Genomic DNA, 18,863 nt, shown 5'->3' with positions numbered 1-18,863 from the left:
ATACTCTAAAACTTAGTAGCCACTTTTTCCTCACACCTAATGAGTTGGTGACCGAAATCGATAGGCCCTTAATAGCCACTTTATGCAAACTTTTTTTTTTGTTGCTTGTATTAAATTATCCAAGCCGGAAAAAAAATGTATTGTTTAAAAAATATTCACATTAAAAATATTCGTATCACAGTGAATTATTTTAAAAATAATTCGCATTAGAAATAATCTAAGGTTAATTCAATAAAAATAATAAATGTGGGACAAAATTTAATTAAACATTCTTACTTTAAGGAACTTTTTTATTTAAAAATATTTTGGGAGGCAAATTACATTTTAATGTGTACATAGTTATAATTTTAATGTGTGTGTACATTTTAACTATTTGAATTGCTAAAGAACCATAAGAATCTTGCTACCACAAACTGATGAAATCGGAAGGATCAAAATTTTGAATGGAGATATTAGATATTTTAATGAAAATTCTGTTCTTCCGTCTTTCTGCGTTGATGTATTTTTATTATTAAACAATTTTCAGAAAAAGAAAAAAAAAGGGAAAAATGGCCGGTGGTTTATTTAAGTCGCCACTTTTTTTGTTGACTTGTCATGTGACGAGTGATTGTTTTCTGGTCTATTCAAGCTAATGAATCGTGGATTCATCAGTAGTATAATTTTAATGAATTTTAACGAAAACTCTGTTGAACATTTTAATGAGAATACTGTTTTCCTGAGTTTTTTTTTGTTGCATTGATGTATTTTTATTACTAAACAATCTTCAATTAAAAAAAATGATAAGAAGCAGTGACCGGTTACTTATTTAATTTAAGTCACCACTTTTTCTTGTTGACTTGCCGTCTATCGTATATGCATTTAGCACAATTATTCTTATTATTTTCTTTATTTTGGCTTATTAAGTCTCAATTGTCAACAGGTAAAATTCAGTAATGACATGATCTATATTCGGCATAGGATATTTTTTTATAATTTGTTTTTAGACTTCAGAGCTCTAACAATAAAGTAACAGAGAAAAATCTAAATTTATTTATCTTTACAAAATAATTGAGTTTGTCTCCTTTTATTCCTGATTAATTTTATTGATATAAAAATAATATTGATGTTAAGAAAATATACATTTATTAGATAACCATCTCTAAGGAAATGAATGTTTATGTTCTAATTCTAACGCTTGATTGGAACTACTGATTATGACAATTACCTTTACAGTTCCGTTATTTAATATCAAATAAGGTAAAATTACATTTCTAAAAAACAATGATTTTTTATAATTTAAACTAATTTAACTAAAGATAACATTACTTGATAAAAACAATTTTATCTGCGAAATGTGGGTTATTTCAAGAAAAGTTTTTGAGTGTCAATGTATTTTAAAATTATTTCTTAAAATAATTGTTGAATTTCAGAAGGATTATTGTTTTTCACTGATATAGAAATATTTCAAATAAGCAACTTTCTCGTTTCGCGTACATGTACGCTACAGTTTATAAAATCTTCTAAAAGAAGTTACTTGTGTAATAGCATACTTGCCAACTTATATCGCTTTCAAGAATGATATTTTTAAAGTGGCAGTAAATCAGAAATGGATTCAAAATTTTTAGGAGAAATATTTTCATATTTTGTCAAAACTTAACCCACAAATATATTAATCGGCAACTATGTTATAGCAATAAGCGAAGTTTTTTAACATGTTCATTTGTTATTTCCTTACAATTTTTTCGGGTGCATTTTAACGATATTAAAAATGGATATACATAAGTAATGCATATTTTTATTTATTGCTTCCTAATTATAACGTGGTGCTAAGTCCCGTAGTGGACTGATCATAAAGATACGGTTCCCAGTAGAACACTGAAGTCCAGCATCACTGGCAGCGCTCAGTGAGCGAGTGGGTGACCATTTTGATCAGCCTGGGTAGTAACCGAGGGTGCAAAGTATCGGCCCTCGTTAAAATCTTCTCGACCTCCCGCGCAGGTTATCAGGCTACCAAAGCGGGGAAGCCATGTCTTCGGATCATCGTCAGGGATATTTTTCAGGCCGTCGCCAATAGCCCATTGTGTAGCCCTAGACACAACGTACGCATTATACTCATACTATTTGTCGCGTTATATTAGTAGTATTCGTTCTACTATAATATGGTTCTTTTCATGGTATGCTGTGTTTTTTATTTATTATTTTTCAAATAACGTAATAGCTTTCTTTCTGTCGCAATAAAAAATGGGATGTTTTCGTCGTACTTTTATTATTACTTCATATCATATATTCCATTATAGCATATCTTTACTCTAGAGTTTCATTATTTGTTTTGATTGTTTTTTGTACTTTTGAATATTTCTCACATGTTTGTTTCATACTTCTGCAATAAAACTTGTTATAGTGCTGTTATATATAACAGTAACATTGTAGTATTTTCATTATTACTTCCTATTTTTCATGTATTCTTCGATAGTTTATTTTTTATAGAGTTTCCTGTGTNCATTTTAATGAGAATACTGTTTTCCTGAGTTTTTTTTTGTTGCATTGATGTATTTTTATTACTAAACAATCTTCAATTAAAAAAAATGATAAGAAGCAGTGACCGGTTACTTATTTAATTTAAGTCACCACTTTTTCTTGTTGACTTGCCGTCTATCGTATATGCATTTAGCACAATTATTCTTATTATTTTCTTTATTTTGGCTTATTAAGTCTCAATTGTCAACAGGTAAAATTCAGTAATCACATGATCTATATTCGGCATAAGATATTTTTTTAAAATTTGTTTTTAGACTTGAGAGCTCTAACAATAAAGTAACAGAGAAAAATCTAAATTTATTTATCTTTACAAAATAATTGAGTTTGTCTCCTTTTATTCCTGATTAATTTTATTGATATAAAAATAATATTGATGTTAAGAAAATATACATTTATTAGATAACCATCTCTAAGGAAATGAATGTTTATGTTCTAATTCTAACGCTTGATTGGAACTACTGATTATGACAATTACCTTTACAGTTCCGTTATTTAATATCAAATAAGGTAAAATTACATTTCTAAAAAACAATGATTTTTTATAATTTAAACTAATTTAACTAAAGATAACATTACTTGATAAAAACAATTTTATCTGCGAAATGTGGGTTATTTCAAGAAAAGATTTTGAGTGTCAATGTATTTTAAAATTATTTCTTAAAATAATTTTTGAATTTCCGAAGGATTATTGTTTTTCACTGATATAGAAAAATTTCAAACAAGCAACTTTCTCGTTTCGCGTACATGTGTTGCGTACATGTATTAAAAACAAAGCTACAATGTTTTTAAGTATTTCATACAGTTTCGTTTGGAAAGTTCATTTATTTAGAGAGTCAAAGAAAAGTTCGAGAACTAAAATGAAACAAATAAATAAGTAAATAAAAAATTATGATAGAAGTACATAGAAACCATAATTTTCTCTTTTTATTTTATTTTATTTATTTAATTATTTTTTTATTATTTTTTTTACAGTTTATAAAATCTTCTAAAAGAAGTTACTTGTGTAATAGCATACTTGCCAACTAATATCACTTCAAAAGTGATATATATTTTTATATTTTGTCAAAACTTAACCCACAAATATGTTAACCGGCAACTATACTAGAGCAAATGAACGAAGTTTTTTCACATGTTCATTTATTATTTCCTTACAATTTTTTCGGGTACATTTTAACGATATTAAAAATGGATATACATAAGCAATGCATATTTTTATTTATTGCGTCCTAATTATAGCGTGGTGTTGAGTCCCGCAGTGGACTGATCATAAAGACACGGTTCCCAGTAGAACACTGAAGTCCAGCATCACTGGCAGCGGCCAGTGAGTGAGTGGGTGACCACTTTGATCTGCCTGGGTAGTAACCGAGGGTGCAAAGTATCGGCCCTCGTTAAAATGTTCTCGTTAAAATGCACAGGTCGTCAGGCTACCAAAGCGGGGAAGCCATGTCTTCGGATCATCGTCAGGAATGTTTCTCAGGCCGTCGCCAATAGCCCATTGTGCAGCTCTAGACACAGCGTACGCATGATAATCATACTATTTGTCACGTTATATTAGTAGTAATAGCACTACTATAACATTGTGCTTTTCATGGTATGCTGTGTTTTTTATTTATTATTTTTTTCAACTATTGTAATAGCTTTCTTTCTGCCGCAATAAAAAATGGGATGTTTTCGGAGTACTTTTATTATTACTTCATATATTCCATTATAGCATATCTTTACTCCAGAGTTTCATTATTTGTTTTGATTGTTTTTTGTACTTTTGAATATTTTCCACATGCTTGTTTCATACTTCTGCAATAAAACTTGTTATATTGCTGTGATATATAACAGTAACATTGTAGTATTTTCATTATTACTTCCTGTTTTTCATGTATTGTTCGATTGTTTATTTTTTATAGAGTTTACTGTGTGTTTTAACATTTTTTCCATATTGTTGTTCGTTTCTTTTTGCGGAAATAAAACTTAATGTGACGTTGCTTACATAGGCAATGTAGCTCAGCTATTTTATTTCTTTTAGGACTTTTTCCTTGCCAAAGTTGATGGGATGTACCCTTTAAAAATTTGTCAGAGAATTCCCAAATTATTATTTGAACAGAATAAATTTCCACTTCTCAAACAAAACATTAAAATTATCCTTGTAGTATAAAAATTTATTTTCCTTTATACTTCACATTCTTACCGCTTCCTATTTCCATGTATTGTTTTTTTTCCTTCTATATTTAAAAAGAAAAAGAAATATTTAGTTGTTTTACTATTAAAATTCGTAAATCATAACGAAATGTTCAAAAATATTTCCACTTTCAAAACTGGAATTTAAATTAAACATTACACAATGTATACTACTGTAATTCGCTTCTTACTCTTATGTCAAAAATTTAAAAAAAAAAGAAGTTTTTTTTCATTCAACTTTTTTTAATTTCGCAAATAAGTAAGAAATGTTCCATTTTCAAAACACGAATTTAAATTAAACATCGTCGAAAGAATTTAATCTTGTTTTACCTCTTACACCTTTTGATATGGTCTACAATTTAAAAAGGAAAATATTCTCTTTTTTTCTTCTCATTCATACCTTTGCAATTCCGTCACCCCAAAGAAATGGCTGTCAAATCCACATCAGAGAAGATCCGAACTCTCTCTCCGCGTTTTAATAACAGTGATGATAGCCAACTAGAATGTCAAATTTTCGAAGTGGGTGTGAACAAGATGGTGATGTAGTTCCGTCAGTTTATTGCACAATATCTCGGAACCATCAATCCCCCCCCTTACTATTTTTTGGATATGTTAATCACGATTTGACATGTCTCCATCTCGTCAGAAATGTTATAATTTTTTTTTAAAAATTTGTATAATTTCGTTTTTATTTTGTTTCTAAACAGTACGGTAACCGGACATATACCGCGTATGCCATACCTGCTAATTTTGCTTTGAGGAACTTGCCCGCTTCCGCGTTTACAGGTGGAATTTTTACCACTTTGAGTTTTGTATCCTCCCGCTGGCTTTGGGTCAATGTCGGATTTTTTTATTTTTTCTTCTTCCTTTTACCCAAAGGGATATTCGGTTAAAATGAGTAAAATGTGGTTATCTTGAAAGTTTTTATCTTTCTCTTCATGCCAGTTCAGATTCAATTTCATATTTTCTCTCTGGGTGACTATAAACTTGTTTTTTCGTTTCTCAAAAAATAAAAATAAAACAATAAATAGGAGCGTAATAATTCGCTACGTCCGACTATGTGTCACATTTTACTGGCAGACTAAAGCTATAACTTGTATCCCGTTTTAGCCTCGTTTTTCTTATTACGTCATAAAGGTTAGTTTTTAATTGTTTATTCATTTATTTATTTGTTTGTGAAATAACTTTAATTTAAGCGTTAATGATTAATTCAGACTCAGTTTAATCTTAGTGAATATAAACTGAATTTTATGTTGCAAAAAAAAAAAAAAAAAAAAAAAAAAAAAAAAAAAAAAAAAAAAAAAAAAAAAAAAAANAAAAAAAAAAAAAAAAAAGAAGAAGAAATAATAACTACTGTTATATATAAATTGGGAAAATGTAATATTTTGCTACGTGCGATTATGTGGCTGATTGAAATTATAAACTTGCATCTCGTTTTTGCTTTATATTTTTATAACATTCCAATGACGGCCAGACATATTTATTTTATGCCCTAACTTTAGTTTGATTCAACTTTGATTGTATATTGCCTATTCTTTTATGATCAATACCGACACAGCAGTACTATCAAGTATTTTTCTTTCTGTATAAGCTCTCTTTCACGTCTTTCGTAAAATAAAATAAAAATAATTAAATTAATGAAGAAAAGAAATAATTATAGTCATGTAATATATTTTGCCTATATGATGCACTGGACAAACTGACTTAAATTTATAATTTGATTTCGTGTTAGTTTGTCATACATACGTTTTACAAAATTGTATGAGTATATCTATATATTATATCTGTATATTACTTATATATATACTATAAAATTGTATCTTTAAGTCCTTTTGATTGAAATAAATTTTTTTCATTAAGATTTCAAACATGGAAAAAAATTATATAAGCTAGTGAGAATGTGAAAACCTGCATATATCAAGTTAAGAATTTCTGAATCAAATGTTAGATTCTAGGCGGTATTATATCATCGAAAAATGCTATGACATAAATGTAATATACCGGTGTTGGAGCTATCTAAAACTTTGTCGCACTCCATAATTTTCACAGAATTAGCAAAGAATTATTGGAGATAATAAATTCCATTTAGGCGTTATGGATTAGCCGCCATAATATCAGGACATGTTTATTATTTATCGGCATTTTTTTTATTTTATTTTAAAATTGCGCTTGTGCATATCTTATAAATAATTATTGAAATTTACCTTTTGATTTCTCTTTTAAAAACCTTTTTTTTTCTTCACCTTTTTGTGAAATTTACTTATCTAAGATGAATCATATGAATCAAAAAATTAAGATGATACTGTATTGAAAGGACTTTTCTTAATTCATACTTTAGTTTAAATTATCGAAGAATAATTTATGTAACAATTCATATTGAAGACCACGAAACACAATCTTAAAAGAAATATGATTATATATTTTTTTTATCTTCCACAACCTAATAAGCTATCTTTAATATTTTATTTTACAACCGGTCTTGACCCGATTCTGAGTTTGCAACTATCAATGTTCAACTCTTTTTTTTTTTAACTCAATCCAGAAGACGAGAACACTTCTGGATCAAATAATGGGATAAACTAGTCTACGTGGTAGACTTTTTGACAAAACTAACTCGCATTTGCGTTACATGGAGTGAAAAACCACGAAAACGTCTCACGGTTAGCAGCACTGTAGTCAGAGCGAGCCGGGAGAAAGATTCATACCAACCAGATACCCCTGGGATTTGAACCTGCTTCGCCTCACTGGGAGGCAAGCGCTCTTTTATCTGAGCTACCGCGACTCAGCTATCTCTAATAGTCAAGAATCGTTTTCTTCTTCTTTTTTTTCTTCAAATTACGCCAAAAAATGCTTGTTACTTTTAACTCACTTAGACACTTTAAACAAGGAGTTACATCTGCAAATATAAATAAAACTAAAAAGTCGAAAGCGGAAGAAAAATTAAATTGTTCTATCGTTATAATAAAAACGATAACGATACTAGTAAAAAAAAAATAGGACATCTTTATAGAGATGAGATAACAACAACAAAAGAAATCGAAATAAAAGGATGGATAAGAAATGTTTTCTTTAAAAATAACAATAAACGCTATTATTTCTCAGAGAAGAAATTATTAATGTAATGAAACTTAATATTTATTCTTAATCTTTAAAATAAGCGAGAATCGATAAGCAGCGTAAAAAAAAGGACAGAAAAAAACTATGGCACAGCAGAGAATGAAAGAAACGGAAACAGCAACATGAAGCAACGGAAACGGTTGGATGAATTAACTGCCCACTTCTATTTTAATAACCCTCCTACATTAATGTGACAAATTAACGAACAGAAACTGTGGATAGTTTTTTTTTCTCGTTCTCTTATGAATCGTTTTAAATGATAAATCCATCGCGAATCAACTTACATCAGCAAATAGAATGACGATTTATGATTTTGTAAATGTGACGTGTGTTGCACGTGTATTAAGAGAATAGTGTTACTATAAATTTTGAGTTTTACTACTTTCTGGAGTGTGTGTGGGCAATTAGCCAGAAACCTGTTTAAACGTTGCGCTTATTGTTTATTTAATTAGTTACTGATTTGTAGCTTTTTGTCAGATCAATGTACGATATGTATCAAGTACTTAACGTAAACATATTTTATACTGCATTTTTTTTCTATTGATCAAAACAAAAAGCACAAGTTAATGTTACCATAACAAATGTTATTAGTCGAATCAACTGACATCGCAAAAGGTACAAAGGTAACGAAGATTTGTGATTGCTTACAAATAAGTGATATTTTTGCATTAAGAGAGTAGTAGGTTTTAATTTTTGCTACTTTACAGAGCGGGCAATCAGCCAAACATCAATTAAAACATTTCGCTTATTACTTTTTTACCTTTACCTTTTATATTTACCTTTTATATTTTGAAGTCAATGTTAGCTCGAGGAATCAGGTTGCTTCATCAAGTATTAAATTTTATTTAATAACCGGCATGGAACAGCCGAACCAATCCTGAAATTACGACAATCAATGTTCAACTCTGTAGCCGGGTGCAGAATTCGTATCAATCAAAACCACCGATGGGATTCGAACTTATGCTCTCCTTATTGTGAGGCAAATACTTTATCCCTTGCGCCACCGTGGCCCATTTAAAAGTAAACACATTTTATACTACATTTTTTTTCCATCAAAACATTTTTAATAAGCACATTACCAAAAAGAATCCCCTGACCATCGGGCTAACCGTGGCCAGGTTTTCTTTTCATTATTACGTAAATGCAGTCGAGTGCCATCAAGAAGTCCTCTACTAAGGAGAGTTAGTTTTAATGCTTGATCTCGGAGTTCTTTGGGGTTGGACTCAAAATTACAAGACTGGTAGCTTCGGATTAAACCATTTAAGAATACAATTGCGAAAATGCAACATTTTGTTTTGAACTTATCTGATATTTTCTTGTGTTGGCTACCTTTTATATATTAAAATTATAATACATCGGATTCATCTAATTTCAGATCAAAATATATGCATATATTTACATTAATAATATGAATCTTTTGTTTCACCAACATAATTATGAAGAACGAAATAATTGAGTTACTATACTTTATCCTTATGGAAAAGTCCTTACATTTAATTGTCATAATTTGGCTATTATTCCTTTCATATGGTAGCGGTTTACCGGAAAATCTGGCTTTCAAAATTATAGTTCTTATTATCACACATTTAGTAGCAAATACAAAACTATTAAGTGAATTTGACCCAAAAAATGGTTTTTATACCTCAGGGTAACTCCCCAAATTAAAACCATATTATATTGTTTATTTTACCTAAATCATTACCTAAGTGATTCAGTAAAAATTAACGAGCTTTTTGATGTTCTCCATAGAGCGAGAAACGCGAGATAAATTTTACCATATTCTGGTACTTTAACCATACTTTTTTCTCAGTGTACCTACAGTTAGCTTTAAGGCACTTTTCTAGAACAAGTGTAGTCTATCAGCCAGAAACTCATTTTATCGTTTCGTTTATTATTTTTTTATTATTTATTAACTTGAAATCCTGTGCCATAATTAAGTAAGCACATTTTAAACTGCATTTTCTCCCTTAGTTCAAACCATTCCACAAAATTCAGCTACAAATAATACCGACGCTTAGATTCTGAATGAAAACAACTAATCACATCGAAACATAGTGATGACTTAAAACATAATGTTATACATTAATAGCAAATATTTACTTAATATTTACAAAAAATATAATAATGCTACGTTGAATTGGTACTAACGCTCAATATTGCGAATTTTAAATTTTGTTGTGTTTAAATAATGTTACTTCATCAAAAGTCTATAAATCAGAAAGACTTAAGGTAGTTATAGTGATAAGTCACATCCCAAACAAGGCGACATTTTTGCATCGAATTATTTCTTAGGTTGGTACTTCCATGTTTCTGGAATTTCCACCGCCGAATAATAGTCAAAAGTCTATAAATCAGAAAAACTTTAGATAGTTATAGTGATAAGTCACATCTCAATTAAGGTGACATTTTTCCATCGAATTATTTCTTAGGTTGGTACCTACATGTTTCTGGAATTTTCGCCACCGAATAATAGTCAAAAGTCTATAAATCAGAAAAACTTTAGGTAGTTATAGTGATTAGTCACATCTCAATTAGGGTGACATTTTTGCATCGAATTATTTCTTAGGTTGGTACTTACATGTTTCTGGAATTTCCACCGCCGAATAATAGTCAAAGTCTATAAATCAGAAAAACTTTAGGTAGTTATAGTGATAAGTCACATCTCAATTAAGGTGACATTTTTGCGTCGAATTATATCTTAGGTTGGCTCTTCAAATGTCTCTGGAATTTCCACCACCGAATAATAGTCGGGAACGTCATGTTACCTATATGAAAATCGTGATTTCTTTTAAATAACAAACTGTTTTTCTAAATAATTTTGATTATTATAACTTATTATATTACCTGTAGACCATCATATAATTAATAACTAAATAAAATATCTCACCAACCGATGTGTGACATTAAAGATCTAATATCTCCAGACGAGATTGATTTGAATAAAATATTCTATAAGAATGTATACATATGTTCAATGAGTTCATTAAACCATTTGGGAAGAGAGTAGGAGGCCCAAGTTATCAGGCTACGTGTCAAAAGTCACGTTTTTACTCATATTGAAATGAAAGATTCGACAGCTGTTCTTCTTTCCGATAACTTTTTCTTTTTCTCTAAGACATGCATGAGTTCTGCGGTTTTGAGACTAAGGCTGTTTTCTAAAAAATTGTTGTGTCTTCTTTAATAAAATTTCTAATTTTCACTGCTTGACTGTTTTTTAATTATTTATTTTTTTTAAAATTAATTATTCTGCAAACGGAAAGGAAATAATTTATAATAAGTATCGTGTAATTAACTCACATAGCTTAACTATTAATAAAGCTAAGGAGTGTTTATAATCCTTAGGAAGTTTGAAGTAATGTGTATTGTTTTGATCGTTATTATTATTACTGGTATAACTTATCTTATAATCATATATCGTGTAATTTATCTTTATAATTATTACTCGTATATATTAACTATTAGCCATAAATTATATACTCGTATAAGTTAACAAATTCTCTTAAAATTAACAAATATTACTCGTAAGCCAAGGAATAATCTATAATGCACTTTGTAATTAATCTTTTATTGTTATTACTACTCGTATAACTTAACTATCAATTAAGCTAATAATTTATAATGTACACTGTGTTGTTAATCTTTATTATTATTTCTCGTATAAATCAACTATTAGTAAATCCAATTATTAATTTATATACCATATAATTAATATTTATTACTTAGTAGTTTGCTATATCTCCAATGATTATATCTTAATGTTTATATCATGCTTATAATAAAATATAGCTACTAATTGAGTTAGAAAAATGAAACCTACGCAAAAAGTTGTGTGAAAATAGTTTTATATAACTTCATGAAATTGTTTGACTTCCCTGTTTCTACGTTGTCAGGAATAACTTGCTGAACATTATTTTTTTTTTCCTCCACAAAATTCAAACTAAAAATAATAAAAAAAATCTGTTTACTAAAAAGTAGTTAAAAGTAATATTAGTTAAAACTGGCAGTAGTGGTGGTAAAAGTAGTTGAGAAACTGGAGTAGTTAGTAAAGTAGTTTTGGGAGTTTTACCCTCCTATTTCAATTCAATATGCTTATTAATTTTTAATAATTATTTTGTTTAATAATTAATTAATTTATTTATTAATTTATTATTAATTTTAGTTAGTAAATGCTTATGCTGACAAGAACCCTATTCATCGGGATAATTTTATATTCTCGCGAATTGTGAACTGTACTTGTTTAAATAATATGTGTACTTCCTTTCATGGTATTGTTTTCTGTTTCAGAAATCAATACACATTGTATAATTTTTAAAATGCCAACAAAGTTATTATTTTATCAAAAATGTTTTAGGAATTACGATTTTTGATGTTTGAATTTTTGATTTATTGAATAATTTTGTATCTTCCTATGCGCTCATGATATTACTGTTAAATGAAATGAAATTTTCTTTCTAACTGTTTTTCCCAAAAAACGCTAATGCTCAAAACATTTCGGAATTTCTTTTCAACATCAGACCCAGAAACGGTGTTACCTAAAGAAGAGTTACCCAACTTTTAAAATGCCAACACAATCATTAGTTCATCTAAAATGTTTTAGGATGTTCGAATTTTCGATTTATTGAATAATTTTGTATCTTCCTATGCGTTCATGATATTACTGTTAAATTAACTTGAATTTTCTTTCTAATTGTTTCCCCAAAAAACGTTTATTCTCAAAACATTTCGGAATTTCTTTTCGACATCAGACCCAGAAACGGTGTTACCTAAAGAAGAGAGCCTTTTTTTTACGTGTATAATATGAGGGGCCCCCATCCTTTCTTTCACTGAGGGGCGTGGGGGGAGAGGGGGCAATGGAGCATTATGGCTGCTTGCATGGGAAAGCGTCCACCCCTTCTCGTACAACAGCTGTCTTGGCAAGAGAAGTATCAAGATTTCTTTTTATGCAAGGGACGGAAATGATGGAGCAGCTGTAATCGCTTCTCGATGAAGATAGGTTCTATGCGTCGACTGAGAAGAATGATTTTCTCTCATACACGCACCGCACCTGGAGTAGACCAGAGAAATCGTGGTTTTGTGAGGGTTTCGATTTATAAAACCACGCCAACCTCTTCAAATTTTGAAATAATATAAAAGAATATTCGTTAAGATTATGTGAAATTTATAAGACAAACGCGATTTTTTTTTAAAAATACATATTTGCTTTTGAAAATTCATATTGTCATGAAGAACGGAAATGTAAATACGTTGTAACCTTAATATTTGATTACAAATTTCATTCGCTTGAAAAATATACAAATTGGAAATAACAGGAAATTCCAGGAATAGGAGTAACTAATTGGAATTTCCAATTTGTAAATTTTTTTAAATGAATGAAGTTTTTAATCGAATATCATACCGCTTTAATTTCTAGGAATTATTTATTTAATGTTGCAACCTTATTTCATAGAAAGATCTTGGCACACTTTTTCTAAAGATAATGTTTTTGTGAAATTTTCCTATGCTTTAACCTTTTTTAAACTAGACAATATATTTTAAATGAAGAAAAAGAATACATCAAAAAAAAAACCCGATTTAATCGATAGTTGATTATCATAATATTATTTTNAAAAAAAAAAATGATTTAATAGATAGTTGATTATCATAATATTATTTTAATTTTTAATTTTCATGTTTTTATCAGAATAAAGCATCTTAAGATATTTTTAGGGTCACAGAAATTTATATTTATTATTGCTCTTGAAAATTTATATTGTCAAAATGAAGAAAAATGTCATGATTTATTTTATGAAAAGAGCTTGAGGCAATGTAGTGATAAGGCACACTTTTTCCTAAGGTGGTGTTTTCATAGAATTTTCCTGTGCTTTAAACCTTTCTTAAAGTGGACACATCTTTTATAAGATGAGAAAGTAAAAGAAAAACACGATTTAATAGATGGTCGTTTATCATAATATTATTCTAATTTTTAAATTTTAAATTCATGCTTTTTACCGGAATGAAGCACAGTAAGATATTTTTTAGGTCACTAGTATTCTACAATGGTGGTTCCCAAATGGTGTTCCGCGGAGCTCTAAGGTTCCGTGGAGACGTCACAGGGGTTCCGAGAGTTAAAATTTATTAAACTAGTAATGATTTTTCAAACCTGTAATTATATTTTTATTTAAACATAATTTATTTATTTGAACCATAATTTATTTGATATTTTGGTTATTTTTATAAAATTATTTAAATAAAACGCCAGTAAAAAGATATAGCAAAATTTATAAAAATTTGCAATAATATTTCTCGAACTTTTCAATTCAAAATGAAATGACCTAATTCAAGAATAAAGAACGAACTCTGATGAATATTATCAACGTTTATAAAAAATCTTCAAAAAAACTATAATTCAACTTATTTTATTCATTTTCAAGAAATATTTTGTACCAAAAACAAATTTAAAATTAGACTGGACTAGGCCTGCAAAATTTGGTATAAAACATGTTATTTTAAGAGTTTTATTGATAATACGATTATTGAATTTAAAAAAATTTCTTTCTCGGATTTTTTTTAATATTTTATTTTATAACCGTCGTTGAACAACCGAACAAATTTGTTTTAAAATAACATTTTTAGTCTTTTTTTTGTGGAAATGTACACGTTTAAAAACGTAATATACGTAATAAACGTAACAGCGGGTAGCATAAATATTGCAACGAATTTTTAGGGGAGTTAGGGCAAAACATCAAAATTAAAATTGCATAGGGTACCCATGACCGGAAATGTCTCTAATATGATCTGTTCGAAAACTCACGAAGAAACAGTTCATTATTGGGAAGCAGCGCCCCTAACGGCGTATGATGACATTTTCTGGCATGGGTGCCTATGAAATTTTAATTTTGATGTTTTGCCCTAACTCCTTTAGAAGTTCGTTGTAACCTTTATGTGACCCCTGTTATATATAACGTTTTTAAGCTTGTACATTTCGCCAAAGACTAAAATTGTCATTAAAAAAAAACCCATCAAAACTGTAGTTTTGAGAGAGGAAATTTAAAAATTTCATGAAGAAATATGTGTTCCCCTGTGTGATTTGTAGGGTAAACCAACCAGTGAAGGAACACTACCCAGTGAAGGAACATTTCATATATATTGATTAAAAATAAGAATTTGAAAGTTTTTCTTTTGATTGATTGGTAACAATAGCTTACTGCCAAACAATAGGAAGTCATCTAGTAATGTTTTGGATTTCCTGGTCAAATAGACTTTTCTGGGAAATTTTTTGAATTTGTTATTATCTCCGCAACACCTTGTTTCTTTGAAAAAATTATAAGGTGAGTGTTTGTATTTATATGTTTGAAGTGGAATTAATTTCATGTAATAGTTTTAATTTTCTCACTGTGGAAAAGAGAATTCAAAATATAGTTATTGAAGTTACGTTTTATTTTTTTTAAGCATCAAAGCATAATAAAGTACTGAGATAAGAGGATGTTTATTCACTGGATCACCAAACGATGAAAAACCAGTTAAGGAGCAAGTGTTCCTTTACAGGTTTTTTTTTTAAGTTAATGAAGGTAAAAGATAAACTTTAATTTTCTTGTACCTTTAGTGATGTTCCGCATCAAAAGTATGTTAAAAATACGNAATTTTGAAATAATATTAAAGAATATTCGTTAAGAATATGTGAAATTTATAAGACAAAAACGATTTTTTTTTTTAAAATACATATTTGCTTTTGAAAATTCATATTGTCATGAAGAATGGAAATGTAAAAACGTTGTAACCTTAATATTTGATTACAAATTTCATTCTCTTGAAAAATATACAAATTGGAAATAACAGGAAATTCCAGGAATAGGAATAGCTAATTGGAATTTCCAATTTGTAATTTTTTTTAAATGAATGAAGTTTTTAATCGAATATCATACCGCTTTAATTTCTTGGAATTATTTATTTAATGTTGCAACCTTATTTCATAGAAAGATCTTGGCACACTTTTTCTAAAGATAATGTTTTTGTGGAATTTTCTTGTGCTTTAACCTTTTGTAAACTAGACAATATATTTTAAATGAAGAAAAAGAATACATAAAAAAAAAAACCCGATTTAATCGATAGTTGATTATCATAATATTATTTTAATTTTAATATTCATGTGTTTTATTATCGGAATAAAGTATCTTAAGATATTTTTAGGGTCACAGAAATTTATAAGACAAATGCATATTTGCTTTTGAAAATTTATATTGTCATAAAGGAGAAAAATGTCATGATTTATCTTATGAAAAGAGCTTGAGGTAATGTAGTGATAAGGCACACTTTTTCCTAAGGTGGTGTTTTCATAGAATTTTCCTGTGCTTTAAATCTTTCTTAAAGTGGACACATCTTTTATATGATGAAAAAGTAAAAGAAAAACACGATTTAATAGATGGTTGTATATCATAATATTATTCTAGTTTTTAAATTCATGTTTTTTACCAGAATGAAGCACACTAAGATATTTTTTGGGTCACAAGTATTCTACAGTGGTGATTCCCAAATGGTGTTCCACGGAGCTCTAAGGTTCCGTGGAAAGGTCACAGGGGTTCCGAGACTGAAAATATATTAAACTAGTAATGGTTTTTCAGACCGGTAATTATATTTTTATTTAAACAATATTATGGTTATTACAAATAAATTATGGTTAAACAATTAACCATAATTTATTTGATATTTTGGTTATTTTTATAAAATTATTTAAATGAAACGCCAGTAAAAAGATGTGGCAAAATTTATAAAAATTTGCATTAATCTTTCTCGAACTTTTCAATTCAAAATGAAATGACCTAATTCAAGAATAAAGAACAAACTCTAATGAATATTATCAACGTTTATAAGAAATCTTCAAAAAACTGTACTTCAGCTTATTTTATTCACTTTCAGGAAATATTTTGTACCAGAAACAAATTTAAAATTAGACTGGACTAGGCCTGCGAAATCTGGTATAAAACATGTTATTTTAAGAATTTTATTGATAATACGATTATTGAATTAAAAAAATGTCTTTTTCGGATTTTTTTATATTTTATTTTATAACCGACGTTGAACAATCAAACAAATTTGTTTTAAAATAACATTTTAAGTCCTTTTTTTTGTGGAAATGTACACGTTTAAAAACGTAATATATAACAGGGGGTCGCATAAATATTGCAACGAACTTCTAGGGGAGTTAGGGCAAAACATCAAAATTAAAATTGCATAGGGTACCCATGACCGGAAATGTTTCTAATATGATCTGTTCGAAAAATCAATAAGAAACAGTTCATTCTTGGGAAGCGCCCCTAACGGCGTATGATGACATTTCCTGGCATGGGTGCCTATGAAATTTTAATTTTGATGTTTTGCCCTAACTCCCCTAGAAGCTCGTTGCAACATTTATGTGACTCCTGTTATATACAACGTTTTTAAGCTTGTACATTTCACCAAAGACTAAAATTGTCATTAAAAAAACCCAACAAAACTGTAGTTTTGAGAGAGGAAATTTAAAAATCTCATGAAAAAATATTTGTTCCCCAGTGTAATTTGTATGATATTTGTTTTAATTTCGAATGTTACTTTCTTGTTACCACGCCTTGTATACATTAATGCTTGCGAAATAACTTTGTTACCTCCTACTTAAATATCCGCTTAGATATTCTTCGATGGGCTCTCACTAGCAGAAACTGATAGCCATAGGAATTTCATTCTATATCCTTATTCGCGGTTATCGAACATCCCGTTAGAAAGCACTCTGTTACCTGGTAACCCATATTCCAGGTTACATTCTCTCATCGTCTTCCTGTGATGTTTTTTGCCTCTCAACAATCCCCCAGGCCATTCTCGTCTTCTTCGTGGACGATTAATAATTCCTAGGCATCTTTTTTTTTTTACCCCTTTCGTGCTCTTATCCTTTCCCCTTTCCATACCTCTTTTATTATTATTTTTTTTTGAAAAAAATATATATTATGGTCTCCGTCTTTCTGTTTCGTATTATCTCCCTCCCCTTTTTCGACAACGGAGGAGGGAGATTTCTTTTATCGTCTGAAGACGAACGGGTTACGGCTGTGGAAAAAAAGGGGGGGGACATTAAAAAAAAACTGGTTCCTAAGACAAGTTTAGTATCACGGTCGTATTATGCATTCTCTACCTTGCTTATTCATTGGTTTAATTCTTTGTATATTTTTTTACATGGAAAAGTACTTGTTAAAAGGAACCTATGAAAAAACTATAACCAATCTTTAAAAATAGGCTAGCTTTTTGTCTGTCCGATATAGCGATAGTGGCTTTCTATTATTTTTTTTTTCCTCTCATTTTTTAGTCATTACAAGATGGATCTCTTTTTAAAAACGAAAGAAAAATTTTAGATGTGAAGCTTTGGGTTTCGTATTCCCACTAAATCACTGAAAAACTTTGAAACCGGTTTTCGTTTTGTTTTAGTAAGTTTGATTGGAAAAAAAACTATCACGGCAGCTCAAAAAAAAAAAAAAAAAAAAAAAAAAAAAAAAAAAAAAAAAAAAAAAAAAANACGTTATTTGTTTATATATTTATTTACACTTCAGATTTTAAGTAAAATTTTTTTGCACCATTTTTTAAAGATTGTTATTACTATTTAATATCTGTTTTCCTAATCTATCTAAAAGTTTGAACATAAAACTTTCAGCTATACTTCTATTTAAATTAACTCATAAAAGTCATAGTTGCTATTTTCGATAATCTCTCTCTCTATATATTTCTTTCATGTGGCACCATAAACTCGTGCATTTCTCTATCTATTGTCAACACTAGATATTATTCATATTTTTTTGTTGTTTTCTTAAGTAATAATTTAAGTAGTGCTAAGAAATTAGTTATACTTTAAGTATTTATTTAGACTTATTTTGTTAGGTTGCCTTAAGAAATAATTTAAGTAATGTTGAATTATGTAATGTAATGTTGAATTATGCATTATGTATTTATTTATTATAATTTTATATTTTCATAGAAATAAAAACTTAGTAACGAAGTTATTTTTATTTGTGTGATTTCATGGCTGCCGGGTAGATTTTAAATTATTTCTAAAATTCAATGTT

The 18,863-nt window shown here is 28.8% G+C and overlaps 1 protein-coding gene across 1 annotated transcript in view; it reads left to right on the top strand.

Annotated features, from left to right (window-relative positions):
* The window catches only part of LOC107446121 (nuclear receptor coactivator 2), a 103,131-nt gene that overhangs the window by 42,846 nt on the left and 41,422 nt on the right, over window positions 1-18,863 (top strand). The gene's annotated exons all lie outside the window — the stretch shown is intronic.

This window comes from Parasteatoda tepidariorum, chromosome 8 (assembly GCF_043381705.1).
Source record: "Parasteatoda tepidariorum isolate YZ-2023 chromosome 8, CAS_Ptep_4.0, whole genome shotgun sequence".
Classification (NCBI taxonomy): Eukaryota; Metazoa; Arthropoda; class Arachnida; order Araneae; family Theridiidae; genus Parasteatoda; species Parasteatoda tepidariorum.
The sequence above is the reverse complement of the archived record's forward strand: the minus strand, read 5'-3'. Positions and strand labels throughout refer to the sequence as shown.